Genomic DNA, 15,729 nt, shown 5'->3' on the forward strand with positions numbered 1-15,729 from the left:
GGAATTAGAAGTGATGGGAGTATGCTGGTGCATAGGAGGTAGTGAGATAAGAAAAATATCCCTCCTGGGGGAAACCCAGAAAGAGAGAATGGTTCTGAGAGATGAGAGCGCTGGGATAGAAGTTGGGGTGGTGATAGTGGTTAGGTTTTTGCCTCACTTGCCCTGAAAGTAAGATGCCAAGATGAATTAAAATGATTTAACTCAATCTGATTAACAACTGTCATTACAATTCCTCCAACATGTTTGGTAACAAACCTTTATTGTGTTTAAACTATATATTGAAAACAATAACTGTAGTTTAAATGCAGCTTTTCCCACTCTTCCTTTAAAATATGTAAATATGACTTTGAATTTTAGGGGGATGGAATGAGAAGTCAATCAATAGCCAAGAACTATCTAAAGCCCATGTCTACTCTTGAGTAGATTATTTTAAAGATAGGTCTTTCACTGAAAAATGAGCCACCAAATTGAAATATGACCCAACAGAGTAATAAAGGATTGACTGTCATTTTATAATAACTTTGTGACATCAGTCTGGGAAGATCATCAGTTCTAAGTTGAACTCAGATAGCATTTGTACATGTCATCTTACAACACACTTTCTTCTTCTTTCAGGCCTGTGACCCTCATCCAAGGTCAGTGGTACAAAAAAAGAGCACTCAAGGACAGAGGTGCTGGAAGAACAGCCATCTTAGCAAAAATAATTTCGTACAATTTTGTTTAATTTTTATTATGTAATATTTGATATTACAAAAGAATATATGCAATGTACTTGTAAGTTATAAAACATGATAATATGATGAACCCCAGTAAACGCATCACACAGAAATGAACCAAACAGAACCAATTCTGTTGAAGCTTCCTGTGTGCCCCCTACCATCCTAGACCCCTATTTCCTGCCAAAGGTATCCGTCTTGAATTTTGTGTTTACCATTTCAATTTTCTGTTGGTTTTTATATGTAATTTTACATGTAAAACCACATATATCTCTATGTATCTCAAACCAAACAGTCTTGCTTATTTTAAAACTTTATAAAAATGGTGTCATACTCTAGTCTTTTGCAACTTGCTATTTCCTTCAATATTATAATTAATCCATATGTCTTACCATATATAGTTCTAAAAATATCTAAATATATTCCTAATTTATTATTTAGTTTTTTGAAACTTTAGAAAATTTGTTTCATGATATGTAATTCTTTGAAACTTGGTATGTTCTTACATTATAATTCATACACATTCTTTTACATTCACAGTTGTATAATATTTGTGTGAATATAAATCAACTTATTTAACCACTGTCTTGTCTGTGACCAATTAAATTGTTTCTATTTATTCTTTTTACTCTTCTATCTGCTGTGAATGCTCATGTACAGCTTTGGGTGCATATTCATGAGTGTTTTTCTAAGAGCTAGTCCCAAAAATGGAAAGGCTGGGTTGCAGGATATGTAAACATTCAAAAATAGTATGTCATACCAAATCAAACTTTTTCTCAAAGTGTTTGAACCAATTCTTTATAAACTTTGACTAGTTGTATATAGGAGTTCTTATTTCTTGATATTCTATTGATTCCAAGTATTGTCAGCCTTTTTCATTTTACTAATAGTAGGTATAAAACAGTATCTTGTTTTAATTTGCCATTCTCTGGTGACATTTTGCTATATTTATTTACCATCTGTGCTGCTGCTACTTCTGTGAAATGTTTATAATTGCAGAAGTATTTTCTACTGGATTGTCTTTTCCTTGAATTTCTGGATTTCCTTATATATTCTTAAATCAGATTACTTGTGCGTTATTTGTGTTGCTAATATCCTTGTGGCTTGCCTTTTTTAATTTTACTCTTCTTTTTTTAAATGCACAGAAGTTCTCAATTTTAATGCAGTCAAATTTACTCAAGGTTTTCTTTTATGGCTGACACTTTTTGTTCCTTGTTTATGCTGATGAGCCTTCAGCCACTTTTCTTGGGTGGAAAACTCCTCTGGGTGCTCAGCATACCTCCCTAGGTGCCCATCTTCTCAGCTGGTAATTCCTGATGATTCTATTAGCACTTTGGTAATATCTGTTTTTTCTTCATCTTTTTAGTTGTCCTCAGCATAAAGTGAGTCTGAGCTACATCAATGGCCATTACTATATATTTTGTTGTGGGTTGGAGAGCTTTGGGTATTTTCAAATTTCCTAGAAGCCCAGCAATACATTAAAAAGCATATATTACTCACCATATGGATGTTGCAAAGTAGAAGGACCTTTCAGAGTATCTGGCCTGCTGTTGTGCCAGAAGCGGAGGTACTTATATTCCTTTTTTCAAGCTTTTCATGACTTTGTCCACAAGAAGATTGACATGTAAACATGTTGTAATGTTGACGTGGGTGTTCGTCCCTTTGTCTGAAGCATCCTTCTCTTCCTTCTGTGACTACAAAATCCTAATATTTCAAGAACAACTTGCAGGCCTCCACTCCTCCTTTCTGGTACTTTCTCATCACTTAGGCCATGCCCAACACTGAGGGCCCAAAGCACATGGCTTATGCTCCACTCCACCCTGAGTAGGAACTGCCTTGCACTTAGTGGAGAACATTTGCATTGGTTTCCTTTTTCTGCTCTGACAAATTACCACAAATCTGGCTGCTGAAGCAACGCAAACATATTATCTTACAGCTCTGTAGGTCAGGAGTCTGATGCAGGTCTCACCAGGCTAAAATCCAAGTGTCAGTGGGGTTGTGTTTCTTCTGAAGGATCTAGGGAAGAACCTCTTTCCTTACCTTTTCCACTTCTAGAGGCTGCCCACATTCCTTGGCTCATGGCCCCTTCCTCTATCTTTAAAGCCAGCAACAGCAGGTTGCATTTCTTCCATTGGCCATTGCTCTGATTCTGACTATAGCTGGGGAATGCTCTTGGCTTTCAAGGACTCATATAATTAGACTGGGCCCACCTGGATAACCAAGGGTGACCTCCCCATCTCAAGATCCTTAATCGTAATCACATCTACGAAGTCTCTTTTTTTTCAAGTAAGGAACTATTTACAGGTTCAGGGGATTACGGAATGGACATTGTTGGGACCATTTTTTTGCTCCGGTACTGTATCTGTGTCTTCTGCCTGCTCTCTGAGTTTAGGACCAAAGACATGCCTTATTTATCTGTGTCCCCTAGTTCCTGGAACATAGGAAGAACTCAATAGATTTTTAAAAATATTAGCACTCACTTTTTTTTTTATTACATAAATAATTAACTACTTGGAAAAAGGGAATAAAAAAAGATCAGAAAAAAAATCATACCATTTCAAAAGGAAAATTATAAATAATTAACTACTTGGAAAAAGGGAATAAAAAAAGATCAGAAAAAAATCATACCATTTCAAAAGGAAAATTAAAGTGCTCTGTCAGTGAGTCAAAACTCTCTCATCCAGCTCCACTCTTCCCCCATCACGATTAGCAAAACAAAGGGCAAAGTCAGAGGGAGTGTTGTTTAGCTAGATAAAGGATCAAAAAGGCTGAATTGAACAATCTGAGAATTCTGGAAAAGAGAATGATGATTTATGTTTTCATTTTAAGCTAGTTAAAAGGTCAGTAGAGATGGGGAGAGATACAGGACATTTTGTTTCTCCATTTTCACAGACTGTGTACAAAATGTGCTAGAAACAAGGATGTGTACCTAAAGAAGTCTCCATTTTAAATTAAAACAGTGAGAAATTCTTAGTACTTTATCAAGTACTAATGATGTTCAAGAATTTTAACACTAAAAAAAGTCCATTGAAATGTTAAAATATTTTAGGTGATCATTTCTATCACTTTAATTCAGTTGAAATCTCAGCTTTGCTGACTGCAAGAAATGCTCTAATCAGGTGTTTGAAGAGCACGCTAAATTTATAAAATGACAATTAGGCCTAATTTTAGTCTTAATGTTTATCCTAAACACAACGAAAAGTAAATCAAAGAATTAGAAAAAAATATTTGCAAGTAATATGTAAATATGAAACAAAATTGTTTCATATCTCTAATCAACCAAGAGATCCTATAAATCAAGAATAAAAGAAAAAATTAAAAAATGATAGAGATTGGCAATTCAAAGAAGATGGCCAATAAACATATGAAGAGATGCTCAGCTTCATTAACTGTCAGAAAAATGCATGCTAAGTAGATCTGGGATGAAGCTGAAATATCCACAAGGGATTCTGCTGAGGAATCCTGGCTGAGAACCAGCAAAAAGACCTCTGAATTATGCCAGCCTTAGGAGAGAGTCTTCTATTGACTATTTGATTTGGAATTTTAGGTGTTCAACTATTTATGCCTTTTCTCTGAAAATCTATTGTGAATAGCAATGCAAAGATGGATTAATGCTGTTGAAGTGTCCAAGATTTCTCCCCATTTTTACAATATCTTTTAGTACGTCACTAAAATGAACATGTTTTAGAATGTATGTGTGTATGATCATCAAAACAAGTATAGTCCCAAATCAAATTTCACACACATATTTATGGCATTTCAGGTTTTAACAAAAATATTGAACTGATTTGATTTTTTAATGCATTATTAATCATTTTGTATAAATTAATATCTTTAAAAATTCTTTATTTAAATAAATTCATTTAAAGTCACACCAGACTCTAAGAGTTAGGAATTTTTGAACCCTGCTTTAATCGATTAAGGAAATAAAGGCTCTTAGAATCTCTAAGGATCCTTAGACTTTTCTAACCCTATGTCTCTTCTATTTCTTATATACTTCAGACAAACACCCTGATGACTGGGCATTCTTAGGGTGAACATTTCTGATAGGACAATTATCTCCCAGCAGTTCATTCTTTAGATAACACCAATTTCCACTGCTACAATTTGAGCCAATGTCTCCCAGAGCTTCCACTCTAACAAACTCCTGCTCTGACCTGTGGAGCCTTGAAGAATGATTGTCTTATTTAAGATCGTCGCTATATCCATCCTCTTTTACTCGGGCTGCTTCAACAGCTTCTCCTCCTTCCATGGCTCTTTTACCATCCTATCCTCTAATTCTGAGCATCCCGCAGCATGTGAGGGTGTTCACAGTGGCGAGAGGAGGGGAGTGAAGCAAACCAACATGTCCCTTGCTCTAAATATTATATCCCTATGAAATATGAAAACCTAAGATGACCGCCACATCAACAGAAGACATGGGAAAATTGCCCTCTATCTTGAAAGCAAAAAGAGAGAGATTACAATAGTAGGAATTCTAAATAGTAAATTAGGCTTGTGGATTGCAAAGACAACAAAGACTTCTCTCCCTATTTCTCTCTGAAATTGACTGGAGGATTCAATTTTATTTTTGCCATCTTCAAATTTGCCCTTAAACTCTGCACTCATGGTTTCTTAACATTATATTTAAATACTAACAGAATTCTCCAGTTATTTCCTCCTTAGCATATTAGTTGGTGTTATCTTAAATTTATTATTTGTCTGTTTTGCCCTCTTGCATCATAGTGAGGAGTGCTATAGTTTGCCGGTATCTGAAAATTGTTTTTATTCTCAAATTGATTTTATAATGAATAAATCACTGCTCAGACTTGCTTTCAGCTGTTTAAAACAAAACAGAACAGAACAGAACATGTCCCTCATGGGGGAAAAAAAAAACAACACAGACACACAAAAATACAGCAACCCTTGCCTTTATGTAATTGTCTCATCTCCTGTCTTCCAAGAAATAAATATTGGAATTTATAGACATTTCCTGTGGTGTATTACATTCTTTGTTATTAGACAAATATTGACAAACAGTAAAATTGATTAAAATTGTGCCTCTCCAAATTTTAGAATGTTACTTGATCTTTTCCCAGAGGCCAAGTCTATTAAATTTGCTTTGTACCACTTTACACCTTCACCACAAACCAGCAACCTCTCTGTATTCCATTTCTCTGTAAATGGTACAGTCCCTCAGCCAGTGACCTCGTCTGGCCTCTGAGAAACATCGCAGACTCTTTCCTCTCCCTTGCTCCCTGCATCCAGTTGCTCAGTGCCGCTGGTCCATCTTACGTCTTCCTGTTCCTCTCCACTCTCAGTCTGTCATTGCTTGCAAACTAGCTCCCTTATCCCTCACCTCTGATCTTTATCCGCTCAGTGTTGTGGAGTTATAGTAAATCTGACCTGATCGTTTTCTCCTTCCAAATGCTACAGGGGCTCTCCATCTTGAGATACAGAGCAAACTTAGTAGCATAGTATTCAAGGTCCTTCGGGACCTCACTGCTGCTTACATTTCTAGGTTAGCTCTCTTCAGGTCTATATATGTGTTTTTCAATTCAGTTATCCTCAACCATTGGCTACTTTTGAGAGCACCATTCATTTCCCTTTGGAATTCTCCCTCCCTTCCCTCCCTCTTTGTGCAGGTATATCTGTAGAAGACATTCATAAAGGAAAATTGTAAGGGCAAAGATTACGCACTTTAGATAAGTGTGTCAAAGTGCCATCCTTAAAGACTGTACCAGTTTACATTCCCTCAACTTATGAGCACGCCTTCTTTTTCATTTCCACACTATTGTTGAGTGTTGTCAGTTATTTGTCTTTACTCATCTGATGGTTGAAAACAGAATCTTGATTTAGTTTTAATCTGTATTACTCTCGTTTTTTTTTTCATTTCCTTATACTGTGAAATATTTTATATGTGCAAAACAATGTATGTTTTATATAATTAGATTTTAAAGTCAATTACCACATAAAAACCTGTGTATCTACCACCTAGCTGAAGAAATAGATTATTACCAATATCCCTGAAGCCCACTCTAAGTTTGTCCCCAAACAGACAAAGCCAAAACCAACTTGAAAATAAATGGTCATGGCGATTTGGGGTGCCCAAGAAAATGCTATATGATTTTCTAGAGAGTACTGTTGCCAACAATGTGTTAAGTGAATCCTAAAGTTATTGTGCCCAAAGATGCCCTATGTGGATCCCAGAGGTGCCATATCCAAGGAAATGCTACGAATCCCCAGACATCACTCTTGAATGTAGTACAAAATGAGATAATCTGGGACACCCAATCCAGTACAAACTCCGAACACTGAACAAATAGGCTAAAAGTTCTGTACTAGAACTCTGTGGGAGCCTAACCCAGCCCTGTGGTTCACAGGGATATAGTGTGAAGTTCTAAACAGCACCAGAAACTTTGTCCAGCACAGGAACTTTGAACTTTTTACGTGGTGTTCTGCTTCCCTGCGGCCACTCAGAATGCCAAATGTTAAAACTGGGTGTGGTTGTGGAAGGCATTCATTTGGAACTATGCAAAGAACCCAGAAATGTCCGAGTATTGTTCCAAACCCCAGCTCCCTATGTCCACAGGATATGTACAGAGAATGGCAGAGGAAAGCAAAACTCCACATCATTGTCTATGCTTGAGTCAAGAGCCAGGTTCAGCTCTCTAGCAAGCATGGCTGGACTATGTAGCATCTTTTGGTCTTAGGCTGGTTCATCCCAAACAGTTTCTAACCAAATGCCATCTAGCATCTTACTTCATACTTTGGGAAAGTAAGTAGAGAAATATATTCATTCATTCATTCATTCATTCATTCATTCATATATAAGTTACTTACTGTCTACTATGTGTCAGATGCCATTTCTGCATTTATGAAGCTTATTTCCTAGTGGAGGAAACACAAAAGAGTCAAATACATGTCAAATTGATATTAACTTGAGAAATTCTACTATGTGCTCAGTACCATGAAAAAGGTCAGCTGTGCTAGCAGAGCACATAGTAGAGACAATACAGCCAGAGAGAGAAAGTCTTCAAAGTTATGGAAGATTATAATTGTTCATAATTATTTCTTTATCCTTGCCTTACTCCCTCTAGATAGGGTGTACTTTTCCATACATCTGACTTTGGGCTTGGCTATTGACTTGCTTTGGCCAATGGAATGTGCACAGATGTGAGGTTGTCATGACTGAGCAGAAGCTTTAAATGTGTTTGTGTTCTTTGTGCCTCTTGCTCTGGACCTTCACCAAGAAAATAGCATGGCACCACCTTTGGTTCTGGAATTAAAAGATGGATAGAGTTGAGCCCAGGCAAGCCCAGGTGAACCAAGCCAATCCAGCTGAGCTTAGCAAAACTGGAACCAACTGCAGTTCTCATGTCATGTGAGTGATAAATAAATGTTTCTTTTCATCAGTCGCTTAGATTTGGGGTTGTTTCTTACCACCGTGAAAGATGACAAATACAAAGTCTTACTCTTAGGCTTGCCTTGGCTATATATGGGAGGCTGTAGCCCCTGGCCTGGGTGACATGTGAGAGAAGAGTGAGGCTATAGGAGATGGCTGAGTTTCTTCCCATGTAAAAAAAAGGATCTGATATGGCTACTGTTACAGCTTCTTGGAAGAAGAAAGAGAAAGAGGAACAATGTTGCTTCTAACCAAGATGTAGTAACAGGAACCAGATTTATCCTCCTTCCTGAAAGAACCAAGAACACACCAAATACAGGGAACAACACCTTGCAAAATGCTGTAAATCAGCCGAGGAAGAGCAGCAATCCTCAGTAGGCAGGAAAGAACATGAAGTAAACCCTAAAATTGCTCCAGCCTGCTGATTTCCAGTCTACTGTGCATGGAGGGGGAACTAAGGCAGAACCTGGCAGACTCCCTGGATTGATGCAAAAGAGCTGAGAGTCCAGGAAGACCAAGGCGGCTAGAATTCATAGGATAAGGACAGAGTACTAGAAAGGAGAGAAGTTCACAGAGCAAGAACTTGGGAGATCTATGGAGGGTTCAGCTTGAGTATTCAGCTAAAGGCTGATGAATAAATGCATATAAGGAAACTACTCAAAGATGGAAACCAAAGCAACTGAAAAGATTAGAGGTAGCAGTGCCAGGTGCTAACACTGGGCCAGGAACAATGCTTGTCACACCAGCCGGACTGGATTCACAGAACATTGGGTAGAGTACATATTCTGGGCCACAAAATAAGTGCCAATAAATTTAAAAGAATTCAAATCATAACAAGTATGTTCTCTTTTTCTTTTTTAAATATATCTTTAAAATTTTATTTGAAGCCAACTCTTGGCATTTAAATGAAAAAATTATCAAAATATGTTTATGTTATTCTAGTTGAATACTTGGTATCAAGACAAAATACCTTAAATTTTTGAATTGACTATAACACTGACAATTTTGTCAGTCTTGGCATGGCCTTTTTTTTATATCTTTTGTTAGGAGTTCTGTTCAGATAGTCTTCAGGTGGTTCCTCAGGTTGATTACTCTATAATTTAGTTGTAATTCTGATGGAGTCATGGGAGGAGGTGAGCATGGTATTTACCTGCTCCACCACCTTGATTGGAACTGGGCCCAAGTATGTTCTCTTATCACAATGAAATTAAATAATAGACCAAGAACAAAAATATATTTGAAAAAAATCTCAAATATTTCCAAACTCTATAAAACATTTCTAGATTCAAAGCTCTAAAAAGAAATCAAAGAGGGAATTAAAGGGTTTTGGATTAAATGAAAACAAATACACAATGTGGCAAAATTTGCTACTAAAGCAGTACTTAGGGGGATATTTGTATCGCTAAATGACTATTAGAAAAGAAAGGTCTCGAATCAGTGACTTAAGCATCCATCTTTAAGAAACTAGAAAGGAAGAGAAAATTAATTCTAAATTAAGTAGAAGAAAGGAAATAAGAAAGACCAAAGTAAAAACTAATGAAATAGGAAGGAGAAAACAAGTGGATATATACATATTTCAAAATGTATCAAATTCTAAACTTTAAATAAATGCAGTTTATTATATGTCAATTATACCTCACAAAGAAAAAAAAGCTGTTAAATATTTTCAAAAGTATCTTGTAGGAAAAAGAGACAGAGAAAGACAGAGACAGAGAGAGTGAGTTGACGCATCTTTGGCCTGAGTGCAAGATAGAACTCTACAGAGACTAGTTACCCCTTATGTGCTTGGAATTTTAATATTTTAATATTACGCATTACCCCTGTCTAGAGGTAAATGTACTACTTTGGTGACCTGAATGTGGTCAATCAAATTAGCATCACTTATTCTTAGGAAAAGGTGCAGTGGGTCTGAGAGGAGGGTGGAGATGTTATCCTCTTCTTATACTACTTAACTCACAAATGAGCTGGCATAGTTCCAACAATAACTCCAAGTCCTTCTGAACCCCAGTTTTATTGTCCCCATCTCAGTTAGTGGCATCATCATGTAGCCAATCTTCCAAGCTTACCTTCAGCTCTTACCTTTCTTTCAGATTCTATAAGTCACCAAATCCTACCAACTAGACCACAGAAGTCTCTCTCAAATCTATTCCCTCTTCTACATGCTAATTTACACTATATTTAAATGTCCTCCTTACTTTTATTAGTTGCTGTGCCAATTAATACTTCATAGAATCATCAAAAATGTTTTTTTCTCTAAGATACAAATCAGATTATTTTCAAAGCTTTACTCCCCATTACCTAAGTAATGAGGTCCAACCTTCTCAGCAGGGTTTATAATCCCCTTCGCAATCCAGCTTTCATCCTGTTTCATTATTCCCTCTCCACCTTATGCTCCAGCTATTCTGCTTAATAACTCCAAATGTACTAAGCTGGGTTTGTTGTTGGTATTTTTGCCTTTGTGTCTTCATGCCTGCTGTTTCCTCTATCTCTTTTCTGCATGGCAGACTCCTATGTATTCTATAAGACTTAGCTTAAATATTACATCTTTGATGAAACCTTTCCCAACGTTTCAGGAAAATGGCTCCCTTTTGTCTGGCCCTCAAATAGGACTGCCCTCATGGCATCTACTAATGGCACAAATAAGATGATAATGAATTGTAATCTGGGTCTGAAAACTAATTGTAGCTAATTGTGACTTGAATTCTTGCAGTGGTGTGGGCTGGGAGAAGTCACAGAAGTGCTAGTTCAAAAGGAAATAGCAGGAAGAGAGAGGGGATGCTTAGGTCGAAGTCTGTGGTACCACCTTTCTTGGAGCCACTTAGAGACTAAGAACATTTTTAGAAATACAGCAGTAAAATATGAAGAACAGCCATTTTTTCTTAGAAAAGATATTAGAAGAAGCAGAAGCTATGTTCAAGGCATTTAGAAGCTTGCAATTATTAAGCCCACCCACCCTGGAAAGAAATAATTTGCTTCCTGACAGAGGGCCTTCTGTCATTCCGATGGAGACTATAACCAGGCATTTTAAAAGAGGGCTCATGCACCAGGTACAAGAAGGAGATTGGTCATTTCTTTCACTGGCCAGTGTGGCTAAATGCTAATTAAAAGCCCATGTACATTCTTCTTTGTTAGTGTGGACATTACAATTAATTTTAATAATTATCCATCTCTGTGAGAAAACCAACCAGTATAAGAAGTAGAAGTCAGGAGACAAGTTTCTTAATTCGGCTCTGCCAGAAAATATTTTCAACCGATTTATCTGATGTGTTTGATAAAGAAAAACAATTTTAAATATCTTAAGATAACAAAGATTTTCAACTTAAGTCTTTAGATAATATTTATATTTCCAGTATCAAAAGGCACTGGCAAATAATTCTAAGTGAAGTTTTGGCACAAAGAGGAGAAAAGTTTTTACTTTGATATATTTGTTATCTGTACTTTCTTAGAACTGTTAATTTCAAATTAATGGATATCTCTCTTAAACCTTTTTTCCTAGTACAAATCCTGCCTCTCCTCAGGTCATTTTGTTTTATACAGATCTTAAATGAGCTTCTTAAATAAATGAATTTACCCTAATTTTATTTTGGAAAAAAAAAAAGGCCTCTCTAATTAATTACTGTAAGATATTAGATGATATCATTTAATTTCCTGAACAATCAAATATAAAATAGTCATGGACACGTTAAAAGCCTTGAGTAGTCTGGTACTTTATATATGCTTTCTTTAGTTTCTACTTCCACAATAAAAAATCTTTATTTTATTTCCAATTCAAACAACATTGTATGGCCTTTCACAGGGAGAGTTTTTTTATTGTTTATATTCTCATCATTTTAGAAAGAATGTATCTTTCTAGAAAAGTTCTTTAGTAAATAAACTTTTCTTTTTTAACTTAAAAAAATAACCTATTTAAAATTAGAGACTTTTCTTCCTGATAATAAGCAGGGCTACTTTGGTTGAGCAAATCCTCCTGCTAGAAATAATGAAATAATTGAAAAAAATTAGAAAAAGATTTCTAAAAAGCATCAAACTGCTAATGAGATATGAGATACTGAGGGATAACAAGGCTAAAAATCTAAAGGAAAATGGGAAATTAGATTCATTACGAGAACCTTGGAGCTGGTTTTGCCACACAACACTTGTAATTTCAGAATGTCTTAAACTTTAGCTTTGGTAGCTTCTGAGGATGAAAAGGACAAAATGTAAAGTTCTGGACCGCATGAGATGGGGAATTTAATAGGAAGGAGATAATGACTGCAAAGGGACACGAAGGAGTTTTAAGGGTGATAAAAATATTCTATATTTGAAGATATAGTGGTCATCTCAAATTAGGTGAAAAAAAATTAACTTACAGATCCAAGAAGCTAATGGACCCAAAGCAGGATAAATATAAAGAAAAACACACCTAGTCAAAGCACAGTCAAACTGTTGAAGCCAAAAATCTTAAAAGCAACAAAAGAAAAATGTCACATTATATACAGGGAAGCAAAAATATGATTAACAACTGATTCTAAGCAAAAACAATAGGGGTCAGAAGGCATTGTCACAACAGGTTCAGAGAGCTGAAAGAAAATATCTGTCAATAGAAACAATCCATGAGATTACAAACGTGCCTAATTTCAACAAGCCAAGAAAAATGAAATAGTCTTATATTTTTATATTTAATACATGCAACTTCTTAACCACCTATAACGTGGTTAAATTTGGTAAACAAAATAGCATGGTGATTCTTATGTGGTCATTAAATAATGCACCTTTTTGTTTTTGTTTTAATAGAGATCAAATCACAAAAGTAATAGCAGTTTTATGGAAGTGAGTATATGAGATCTCCCAGGAAGGATTATAAAGTTGGAAGAGTAGAGTCCGAGGACATGTTTCCCAAGTAACAGCAATGTTAGATGATTGGAAATCAATGAGAAACCTACCAAGGATCTCCACAGGGAGAGATCTGGGGGTCAGGAGTGTGGTATCTGAGCACAAAAGCCAAAACAGGAAGTCAGTGTTGCTAAATGATATCAAGAAATTTGATAAGATTTACATCAACTGAGTCTAGTGAATTTAACAGAATGGTCATGGAGATTTTGGCAAAAACACTCTTGGAAGAGTGAATGTTAGGGCCGGAGCTGAGTACAGGAGAGAATGGGAAATAAGGAAGTGAAGAGAGCAAACATAGTGTGGTCTTTCAAGTAGTTAGGGGGGAATTAAGAGGAAAAAGACAAGAGGGGATATAGGTGTATCAGTACAAACAACCCTAAAATTCAGTGTCTTGAAACAACAGCATTTGTTATCACTCATGTAACTATGGATGAATTGGGTGGTTCTGCTGATCTGGGTCTGGCTATGCTCACTAGATTATCTGGGGTCAGCTGAGGGCTGGCTCATCTAGGATGGTCTTACAGTTTTGAAAGTTGGTTTTCTGTTTGCTAGGATGATGAAGATGACTAGACCTGTTTCTCTCATCATCCAGCATGCTCATTCACATGGCGATGGCAGGGTTGGTTCTAAGAGGCAGCAGAGGTCTGCAAGATTTCTTGAGGCCTAGTCATGAATTGGCACATCATTATGCTGCATTCTATTATCTAAAGTGAGTCACAAAGTCAGCTGAGATTCAAGATAAGAGAAAGAGATTTACCTCTTGAGAGGAGAAACTGCAAAGTCTCATTGCAAAGCACACTGGTAAGGGTGAAGAACTGGGACCATTTTTTGCAATTGCTCTGCCACATGACATAGAGCCTGGTTTTTATATTTGTTTTGCTTTTACTGGAACAGTTTTGATTATATTTAAATGATGTTGGAAAGGAGTTATATAGAAGGAGAGGTTAAAGATATGAGAGAGAGGAGATAATTGAAAGAAGAAAGTTCCTGAAGTGGAGGGAGGGCATATGATCTATAGCAAAAGTGGAAGGATTAGCCAGAGACACCAGTTCCATTGCAACATGTGGGAAGAAGGAAAAGATGGGTACAGGCAGAGTAATGTGTTGAGTTAGTGGTAAGAAGGTATGCGAATTGTCGTCTGATGGCACCTTTTCACTAAGAAGGAGGCAAAATAATTTCTCAAGAGAGGAGAGATGGAAAGCTTGCATGTCTATATATGAAAAAGAACATAAGTTAAGAAATAGTAAGTCTAGTTGAGATTTGAGACCATGACTTTAAAGTTTCACCAATTAACATGATGTGACTTTCTTCAACTACATTAAGGTACTGTCAGGGCCTAGGGCAGGCTGCCCCAAATATCCCACAATGGTATATTGATTATATTGAATTAAAGTTACTTGACAAGCAGCCTGTGTAAGAAGGGCATGTTGACCCTCTCTTGTCTTCTTGACTGTAGGAAATAAATCTCCCCTGTGAAAAGTGTCCTCCACCCCATTCCATGAGGGCTGAGAAGACAAACCTATCACTAGAGCTAAGAGGTTAAGGGCTGAAGACCCTATATAAACAAACCTTGTTGTCTCTTAATTAATTCACTACCCAGGCCCAAACTTTGTTTAAATTTCTCACTAATGAATAAAAATTTGCTTAGATTCCTTTCTAATATGCACTAACTTATTTTTGCCCTGTCACTTCTTCACAAATTTATTGTGAGTTTTTATTGGGGGGGGTCTAAAAAAAAGTATAAAACACTGGTTGGTTCATCATTTCTCTGAGCATCAATTATGATTCACCCATGTAAAAATATCAAGTTGTTCTTTTCTCCTATTAACCTAATCTGTGTCAATTTTATTTTAGTCTAGCTGTAAGAACTTAAGAAGGTGAGTGGGCAGTGGGGGATGGGGGTGGGATTTTCTCTTTTCCCTGACAGTGCTTAGGTGCAGGCATGGAAGAGGCAGACTGTTTGAATTCATTCGAGTTCGAGATTTTGCTAGACCAATGAATTAGAAGGACAAGGGAAAAGGATGTGGAAAGAGAGCGGTAGATGGCTCATGAAATATAAAGCAGACTGAGAAAGAAGCAAATATCGAAAGTGATTGTATTAGTTTGCTAGGGCTGTCATAATACTACTACTATCTAGGTGGCTTAAACAATAGAAATTTATGTTCTTAGTTCTGGAGGCTAAGAGTCCAAGATCAAGGTGTCAGCAGATTTGGTTTCTTCTGAGACTTCTCTATTTGGCTTGCACATGGCCACCTTCTCACTGTGGTTTTACATGATCTTTCTGCTGTGCACAAACATGTCTGTGCCCCAATTCCCTCTTTTTATAAAGATATCAGTCATATGGAATTAGGGCTCATCCATGTAACCTCATTTTACCTTAATTTTTACCTTTTTAAAAGCCATATGTCCAAATAAAGCCACATTCTGAGGCACTGAAAATTAGGACTTCAACATATGATGAATTTTGGAGGAACATAATTCAGCGGAAAAAAGTAATAATAATTGGGAAGTGAAGTGATTCGGTGACGAGTGGCTTTGTTGAAGTCAAAGAACAAATATCATGCAAATGGATTTTAAAAGAATTGAAAGAAAACAATTTTTTTTGGTTAAAGGGTGGAATGCCTAAATTTATTACTTCAGCTCGTAAAGTCATGACGATGTTCAAGACAAGGCCATGCAAGTGGGTAGCCAAAGAGGAAAGAGTGCTTATGAACTCAAGAGGCCAGGGTTTTGAAGGGGTTTTCCACATAAAAAGTT

The 15,729-nt window shown here is 36.6% G+C and overlaps 1 protein-coding gene across 2 annotated transcripts in view; it reads left to right on the forward strand.

Moving 5' to 3' along the window:
* COL28A1 (collagen type XXVIII alpha 1 chain) overlaps window positions 1-1,301 on the forward strand; it is a 130,435-nt gene extending 129,134 nt beyond the window's left edge. For both annotated transcript variants that reach the window (XM_039878025.1, XM_039878026.1), the window contains exon 36: window positions 616-1,301. The gene's annotated coding sequence lies outside the window, so the exon portion shown is untranslated. The remainder of the gene's footprint in view (window positions 1-615) is intronic.
* Window positions 1,302-15,729: the final 14,428 nt, after the last annotated feature.

The sequence above is a fragment of the Pteropus medius genome, unplaced genomic scaffold (assembly GCF_902729225.1).
Source record: "Pteropus medius unplaced genomic scaffold, Ma_sr-lr_union100, whole genome shotgun sequence".
NCBI lineage: Eukaryota > Metazoa > Chordata > Mammalia > Chiroptera > Pteropodidae > Pteropus > Pteropus medius.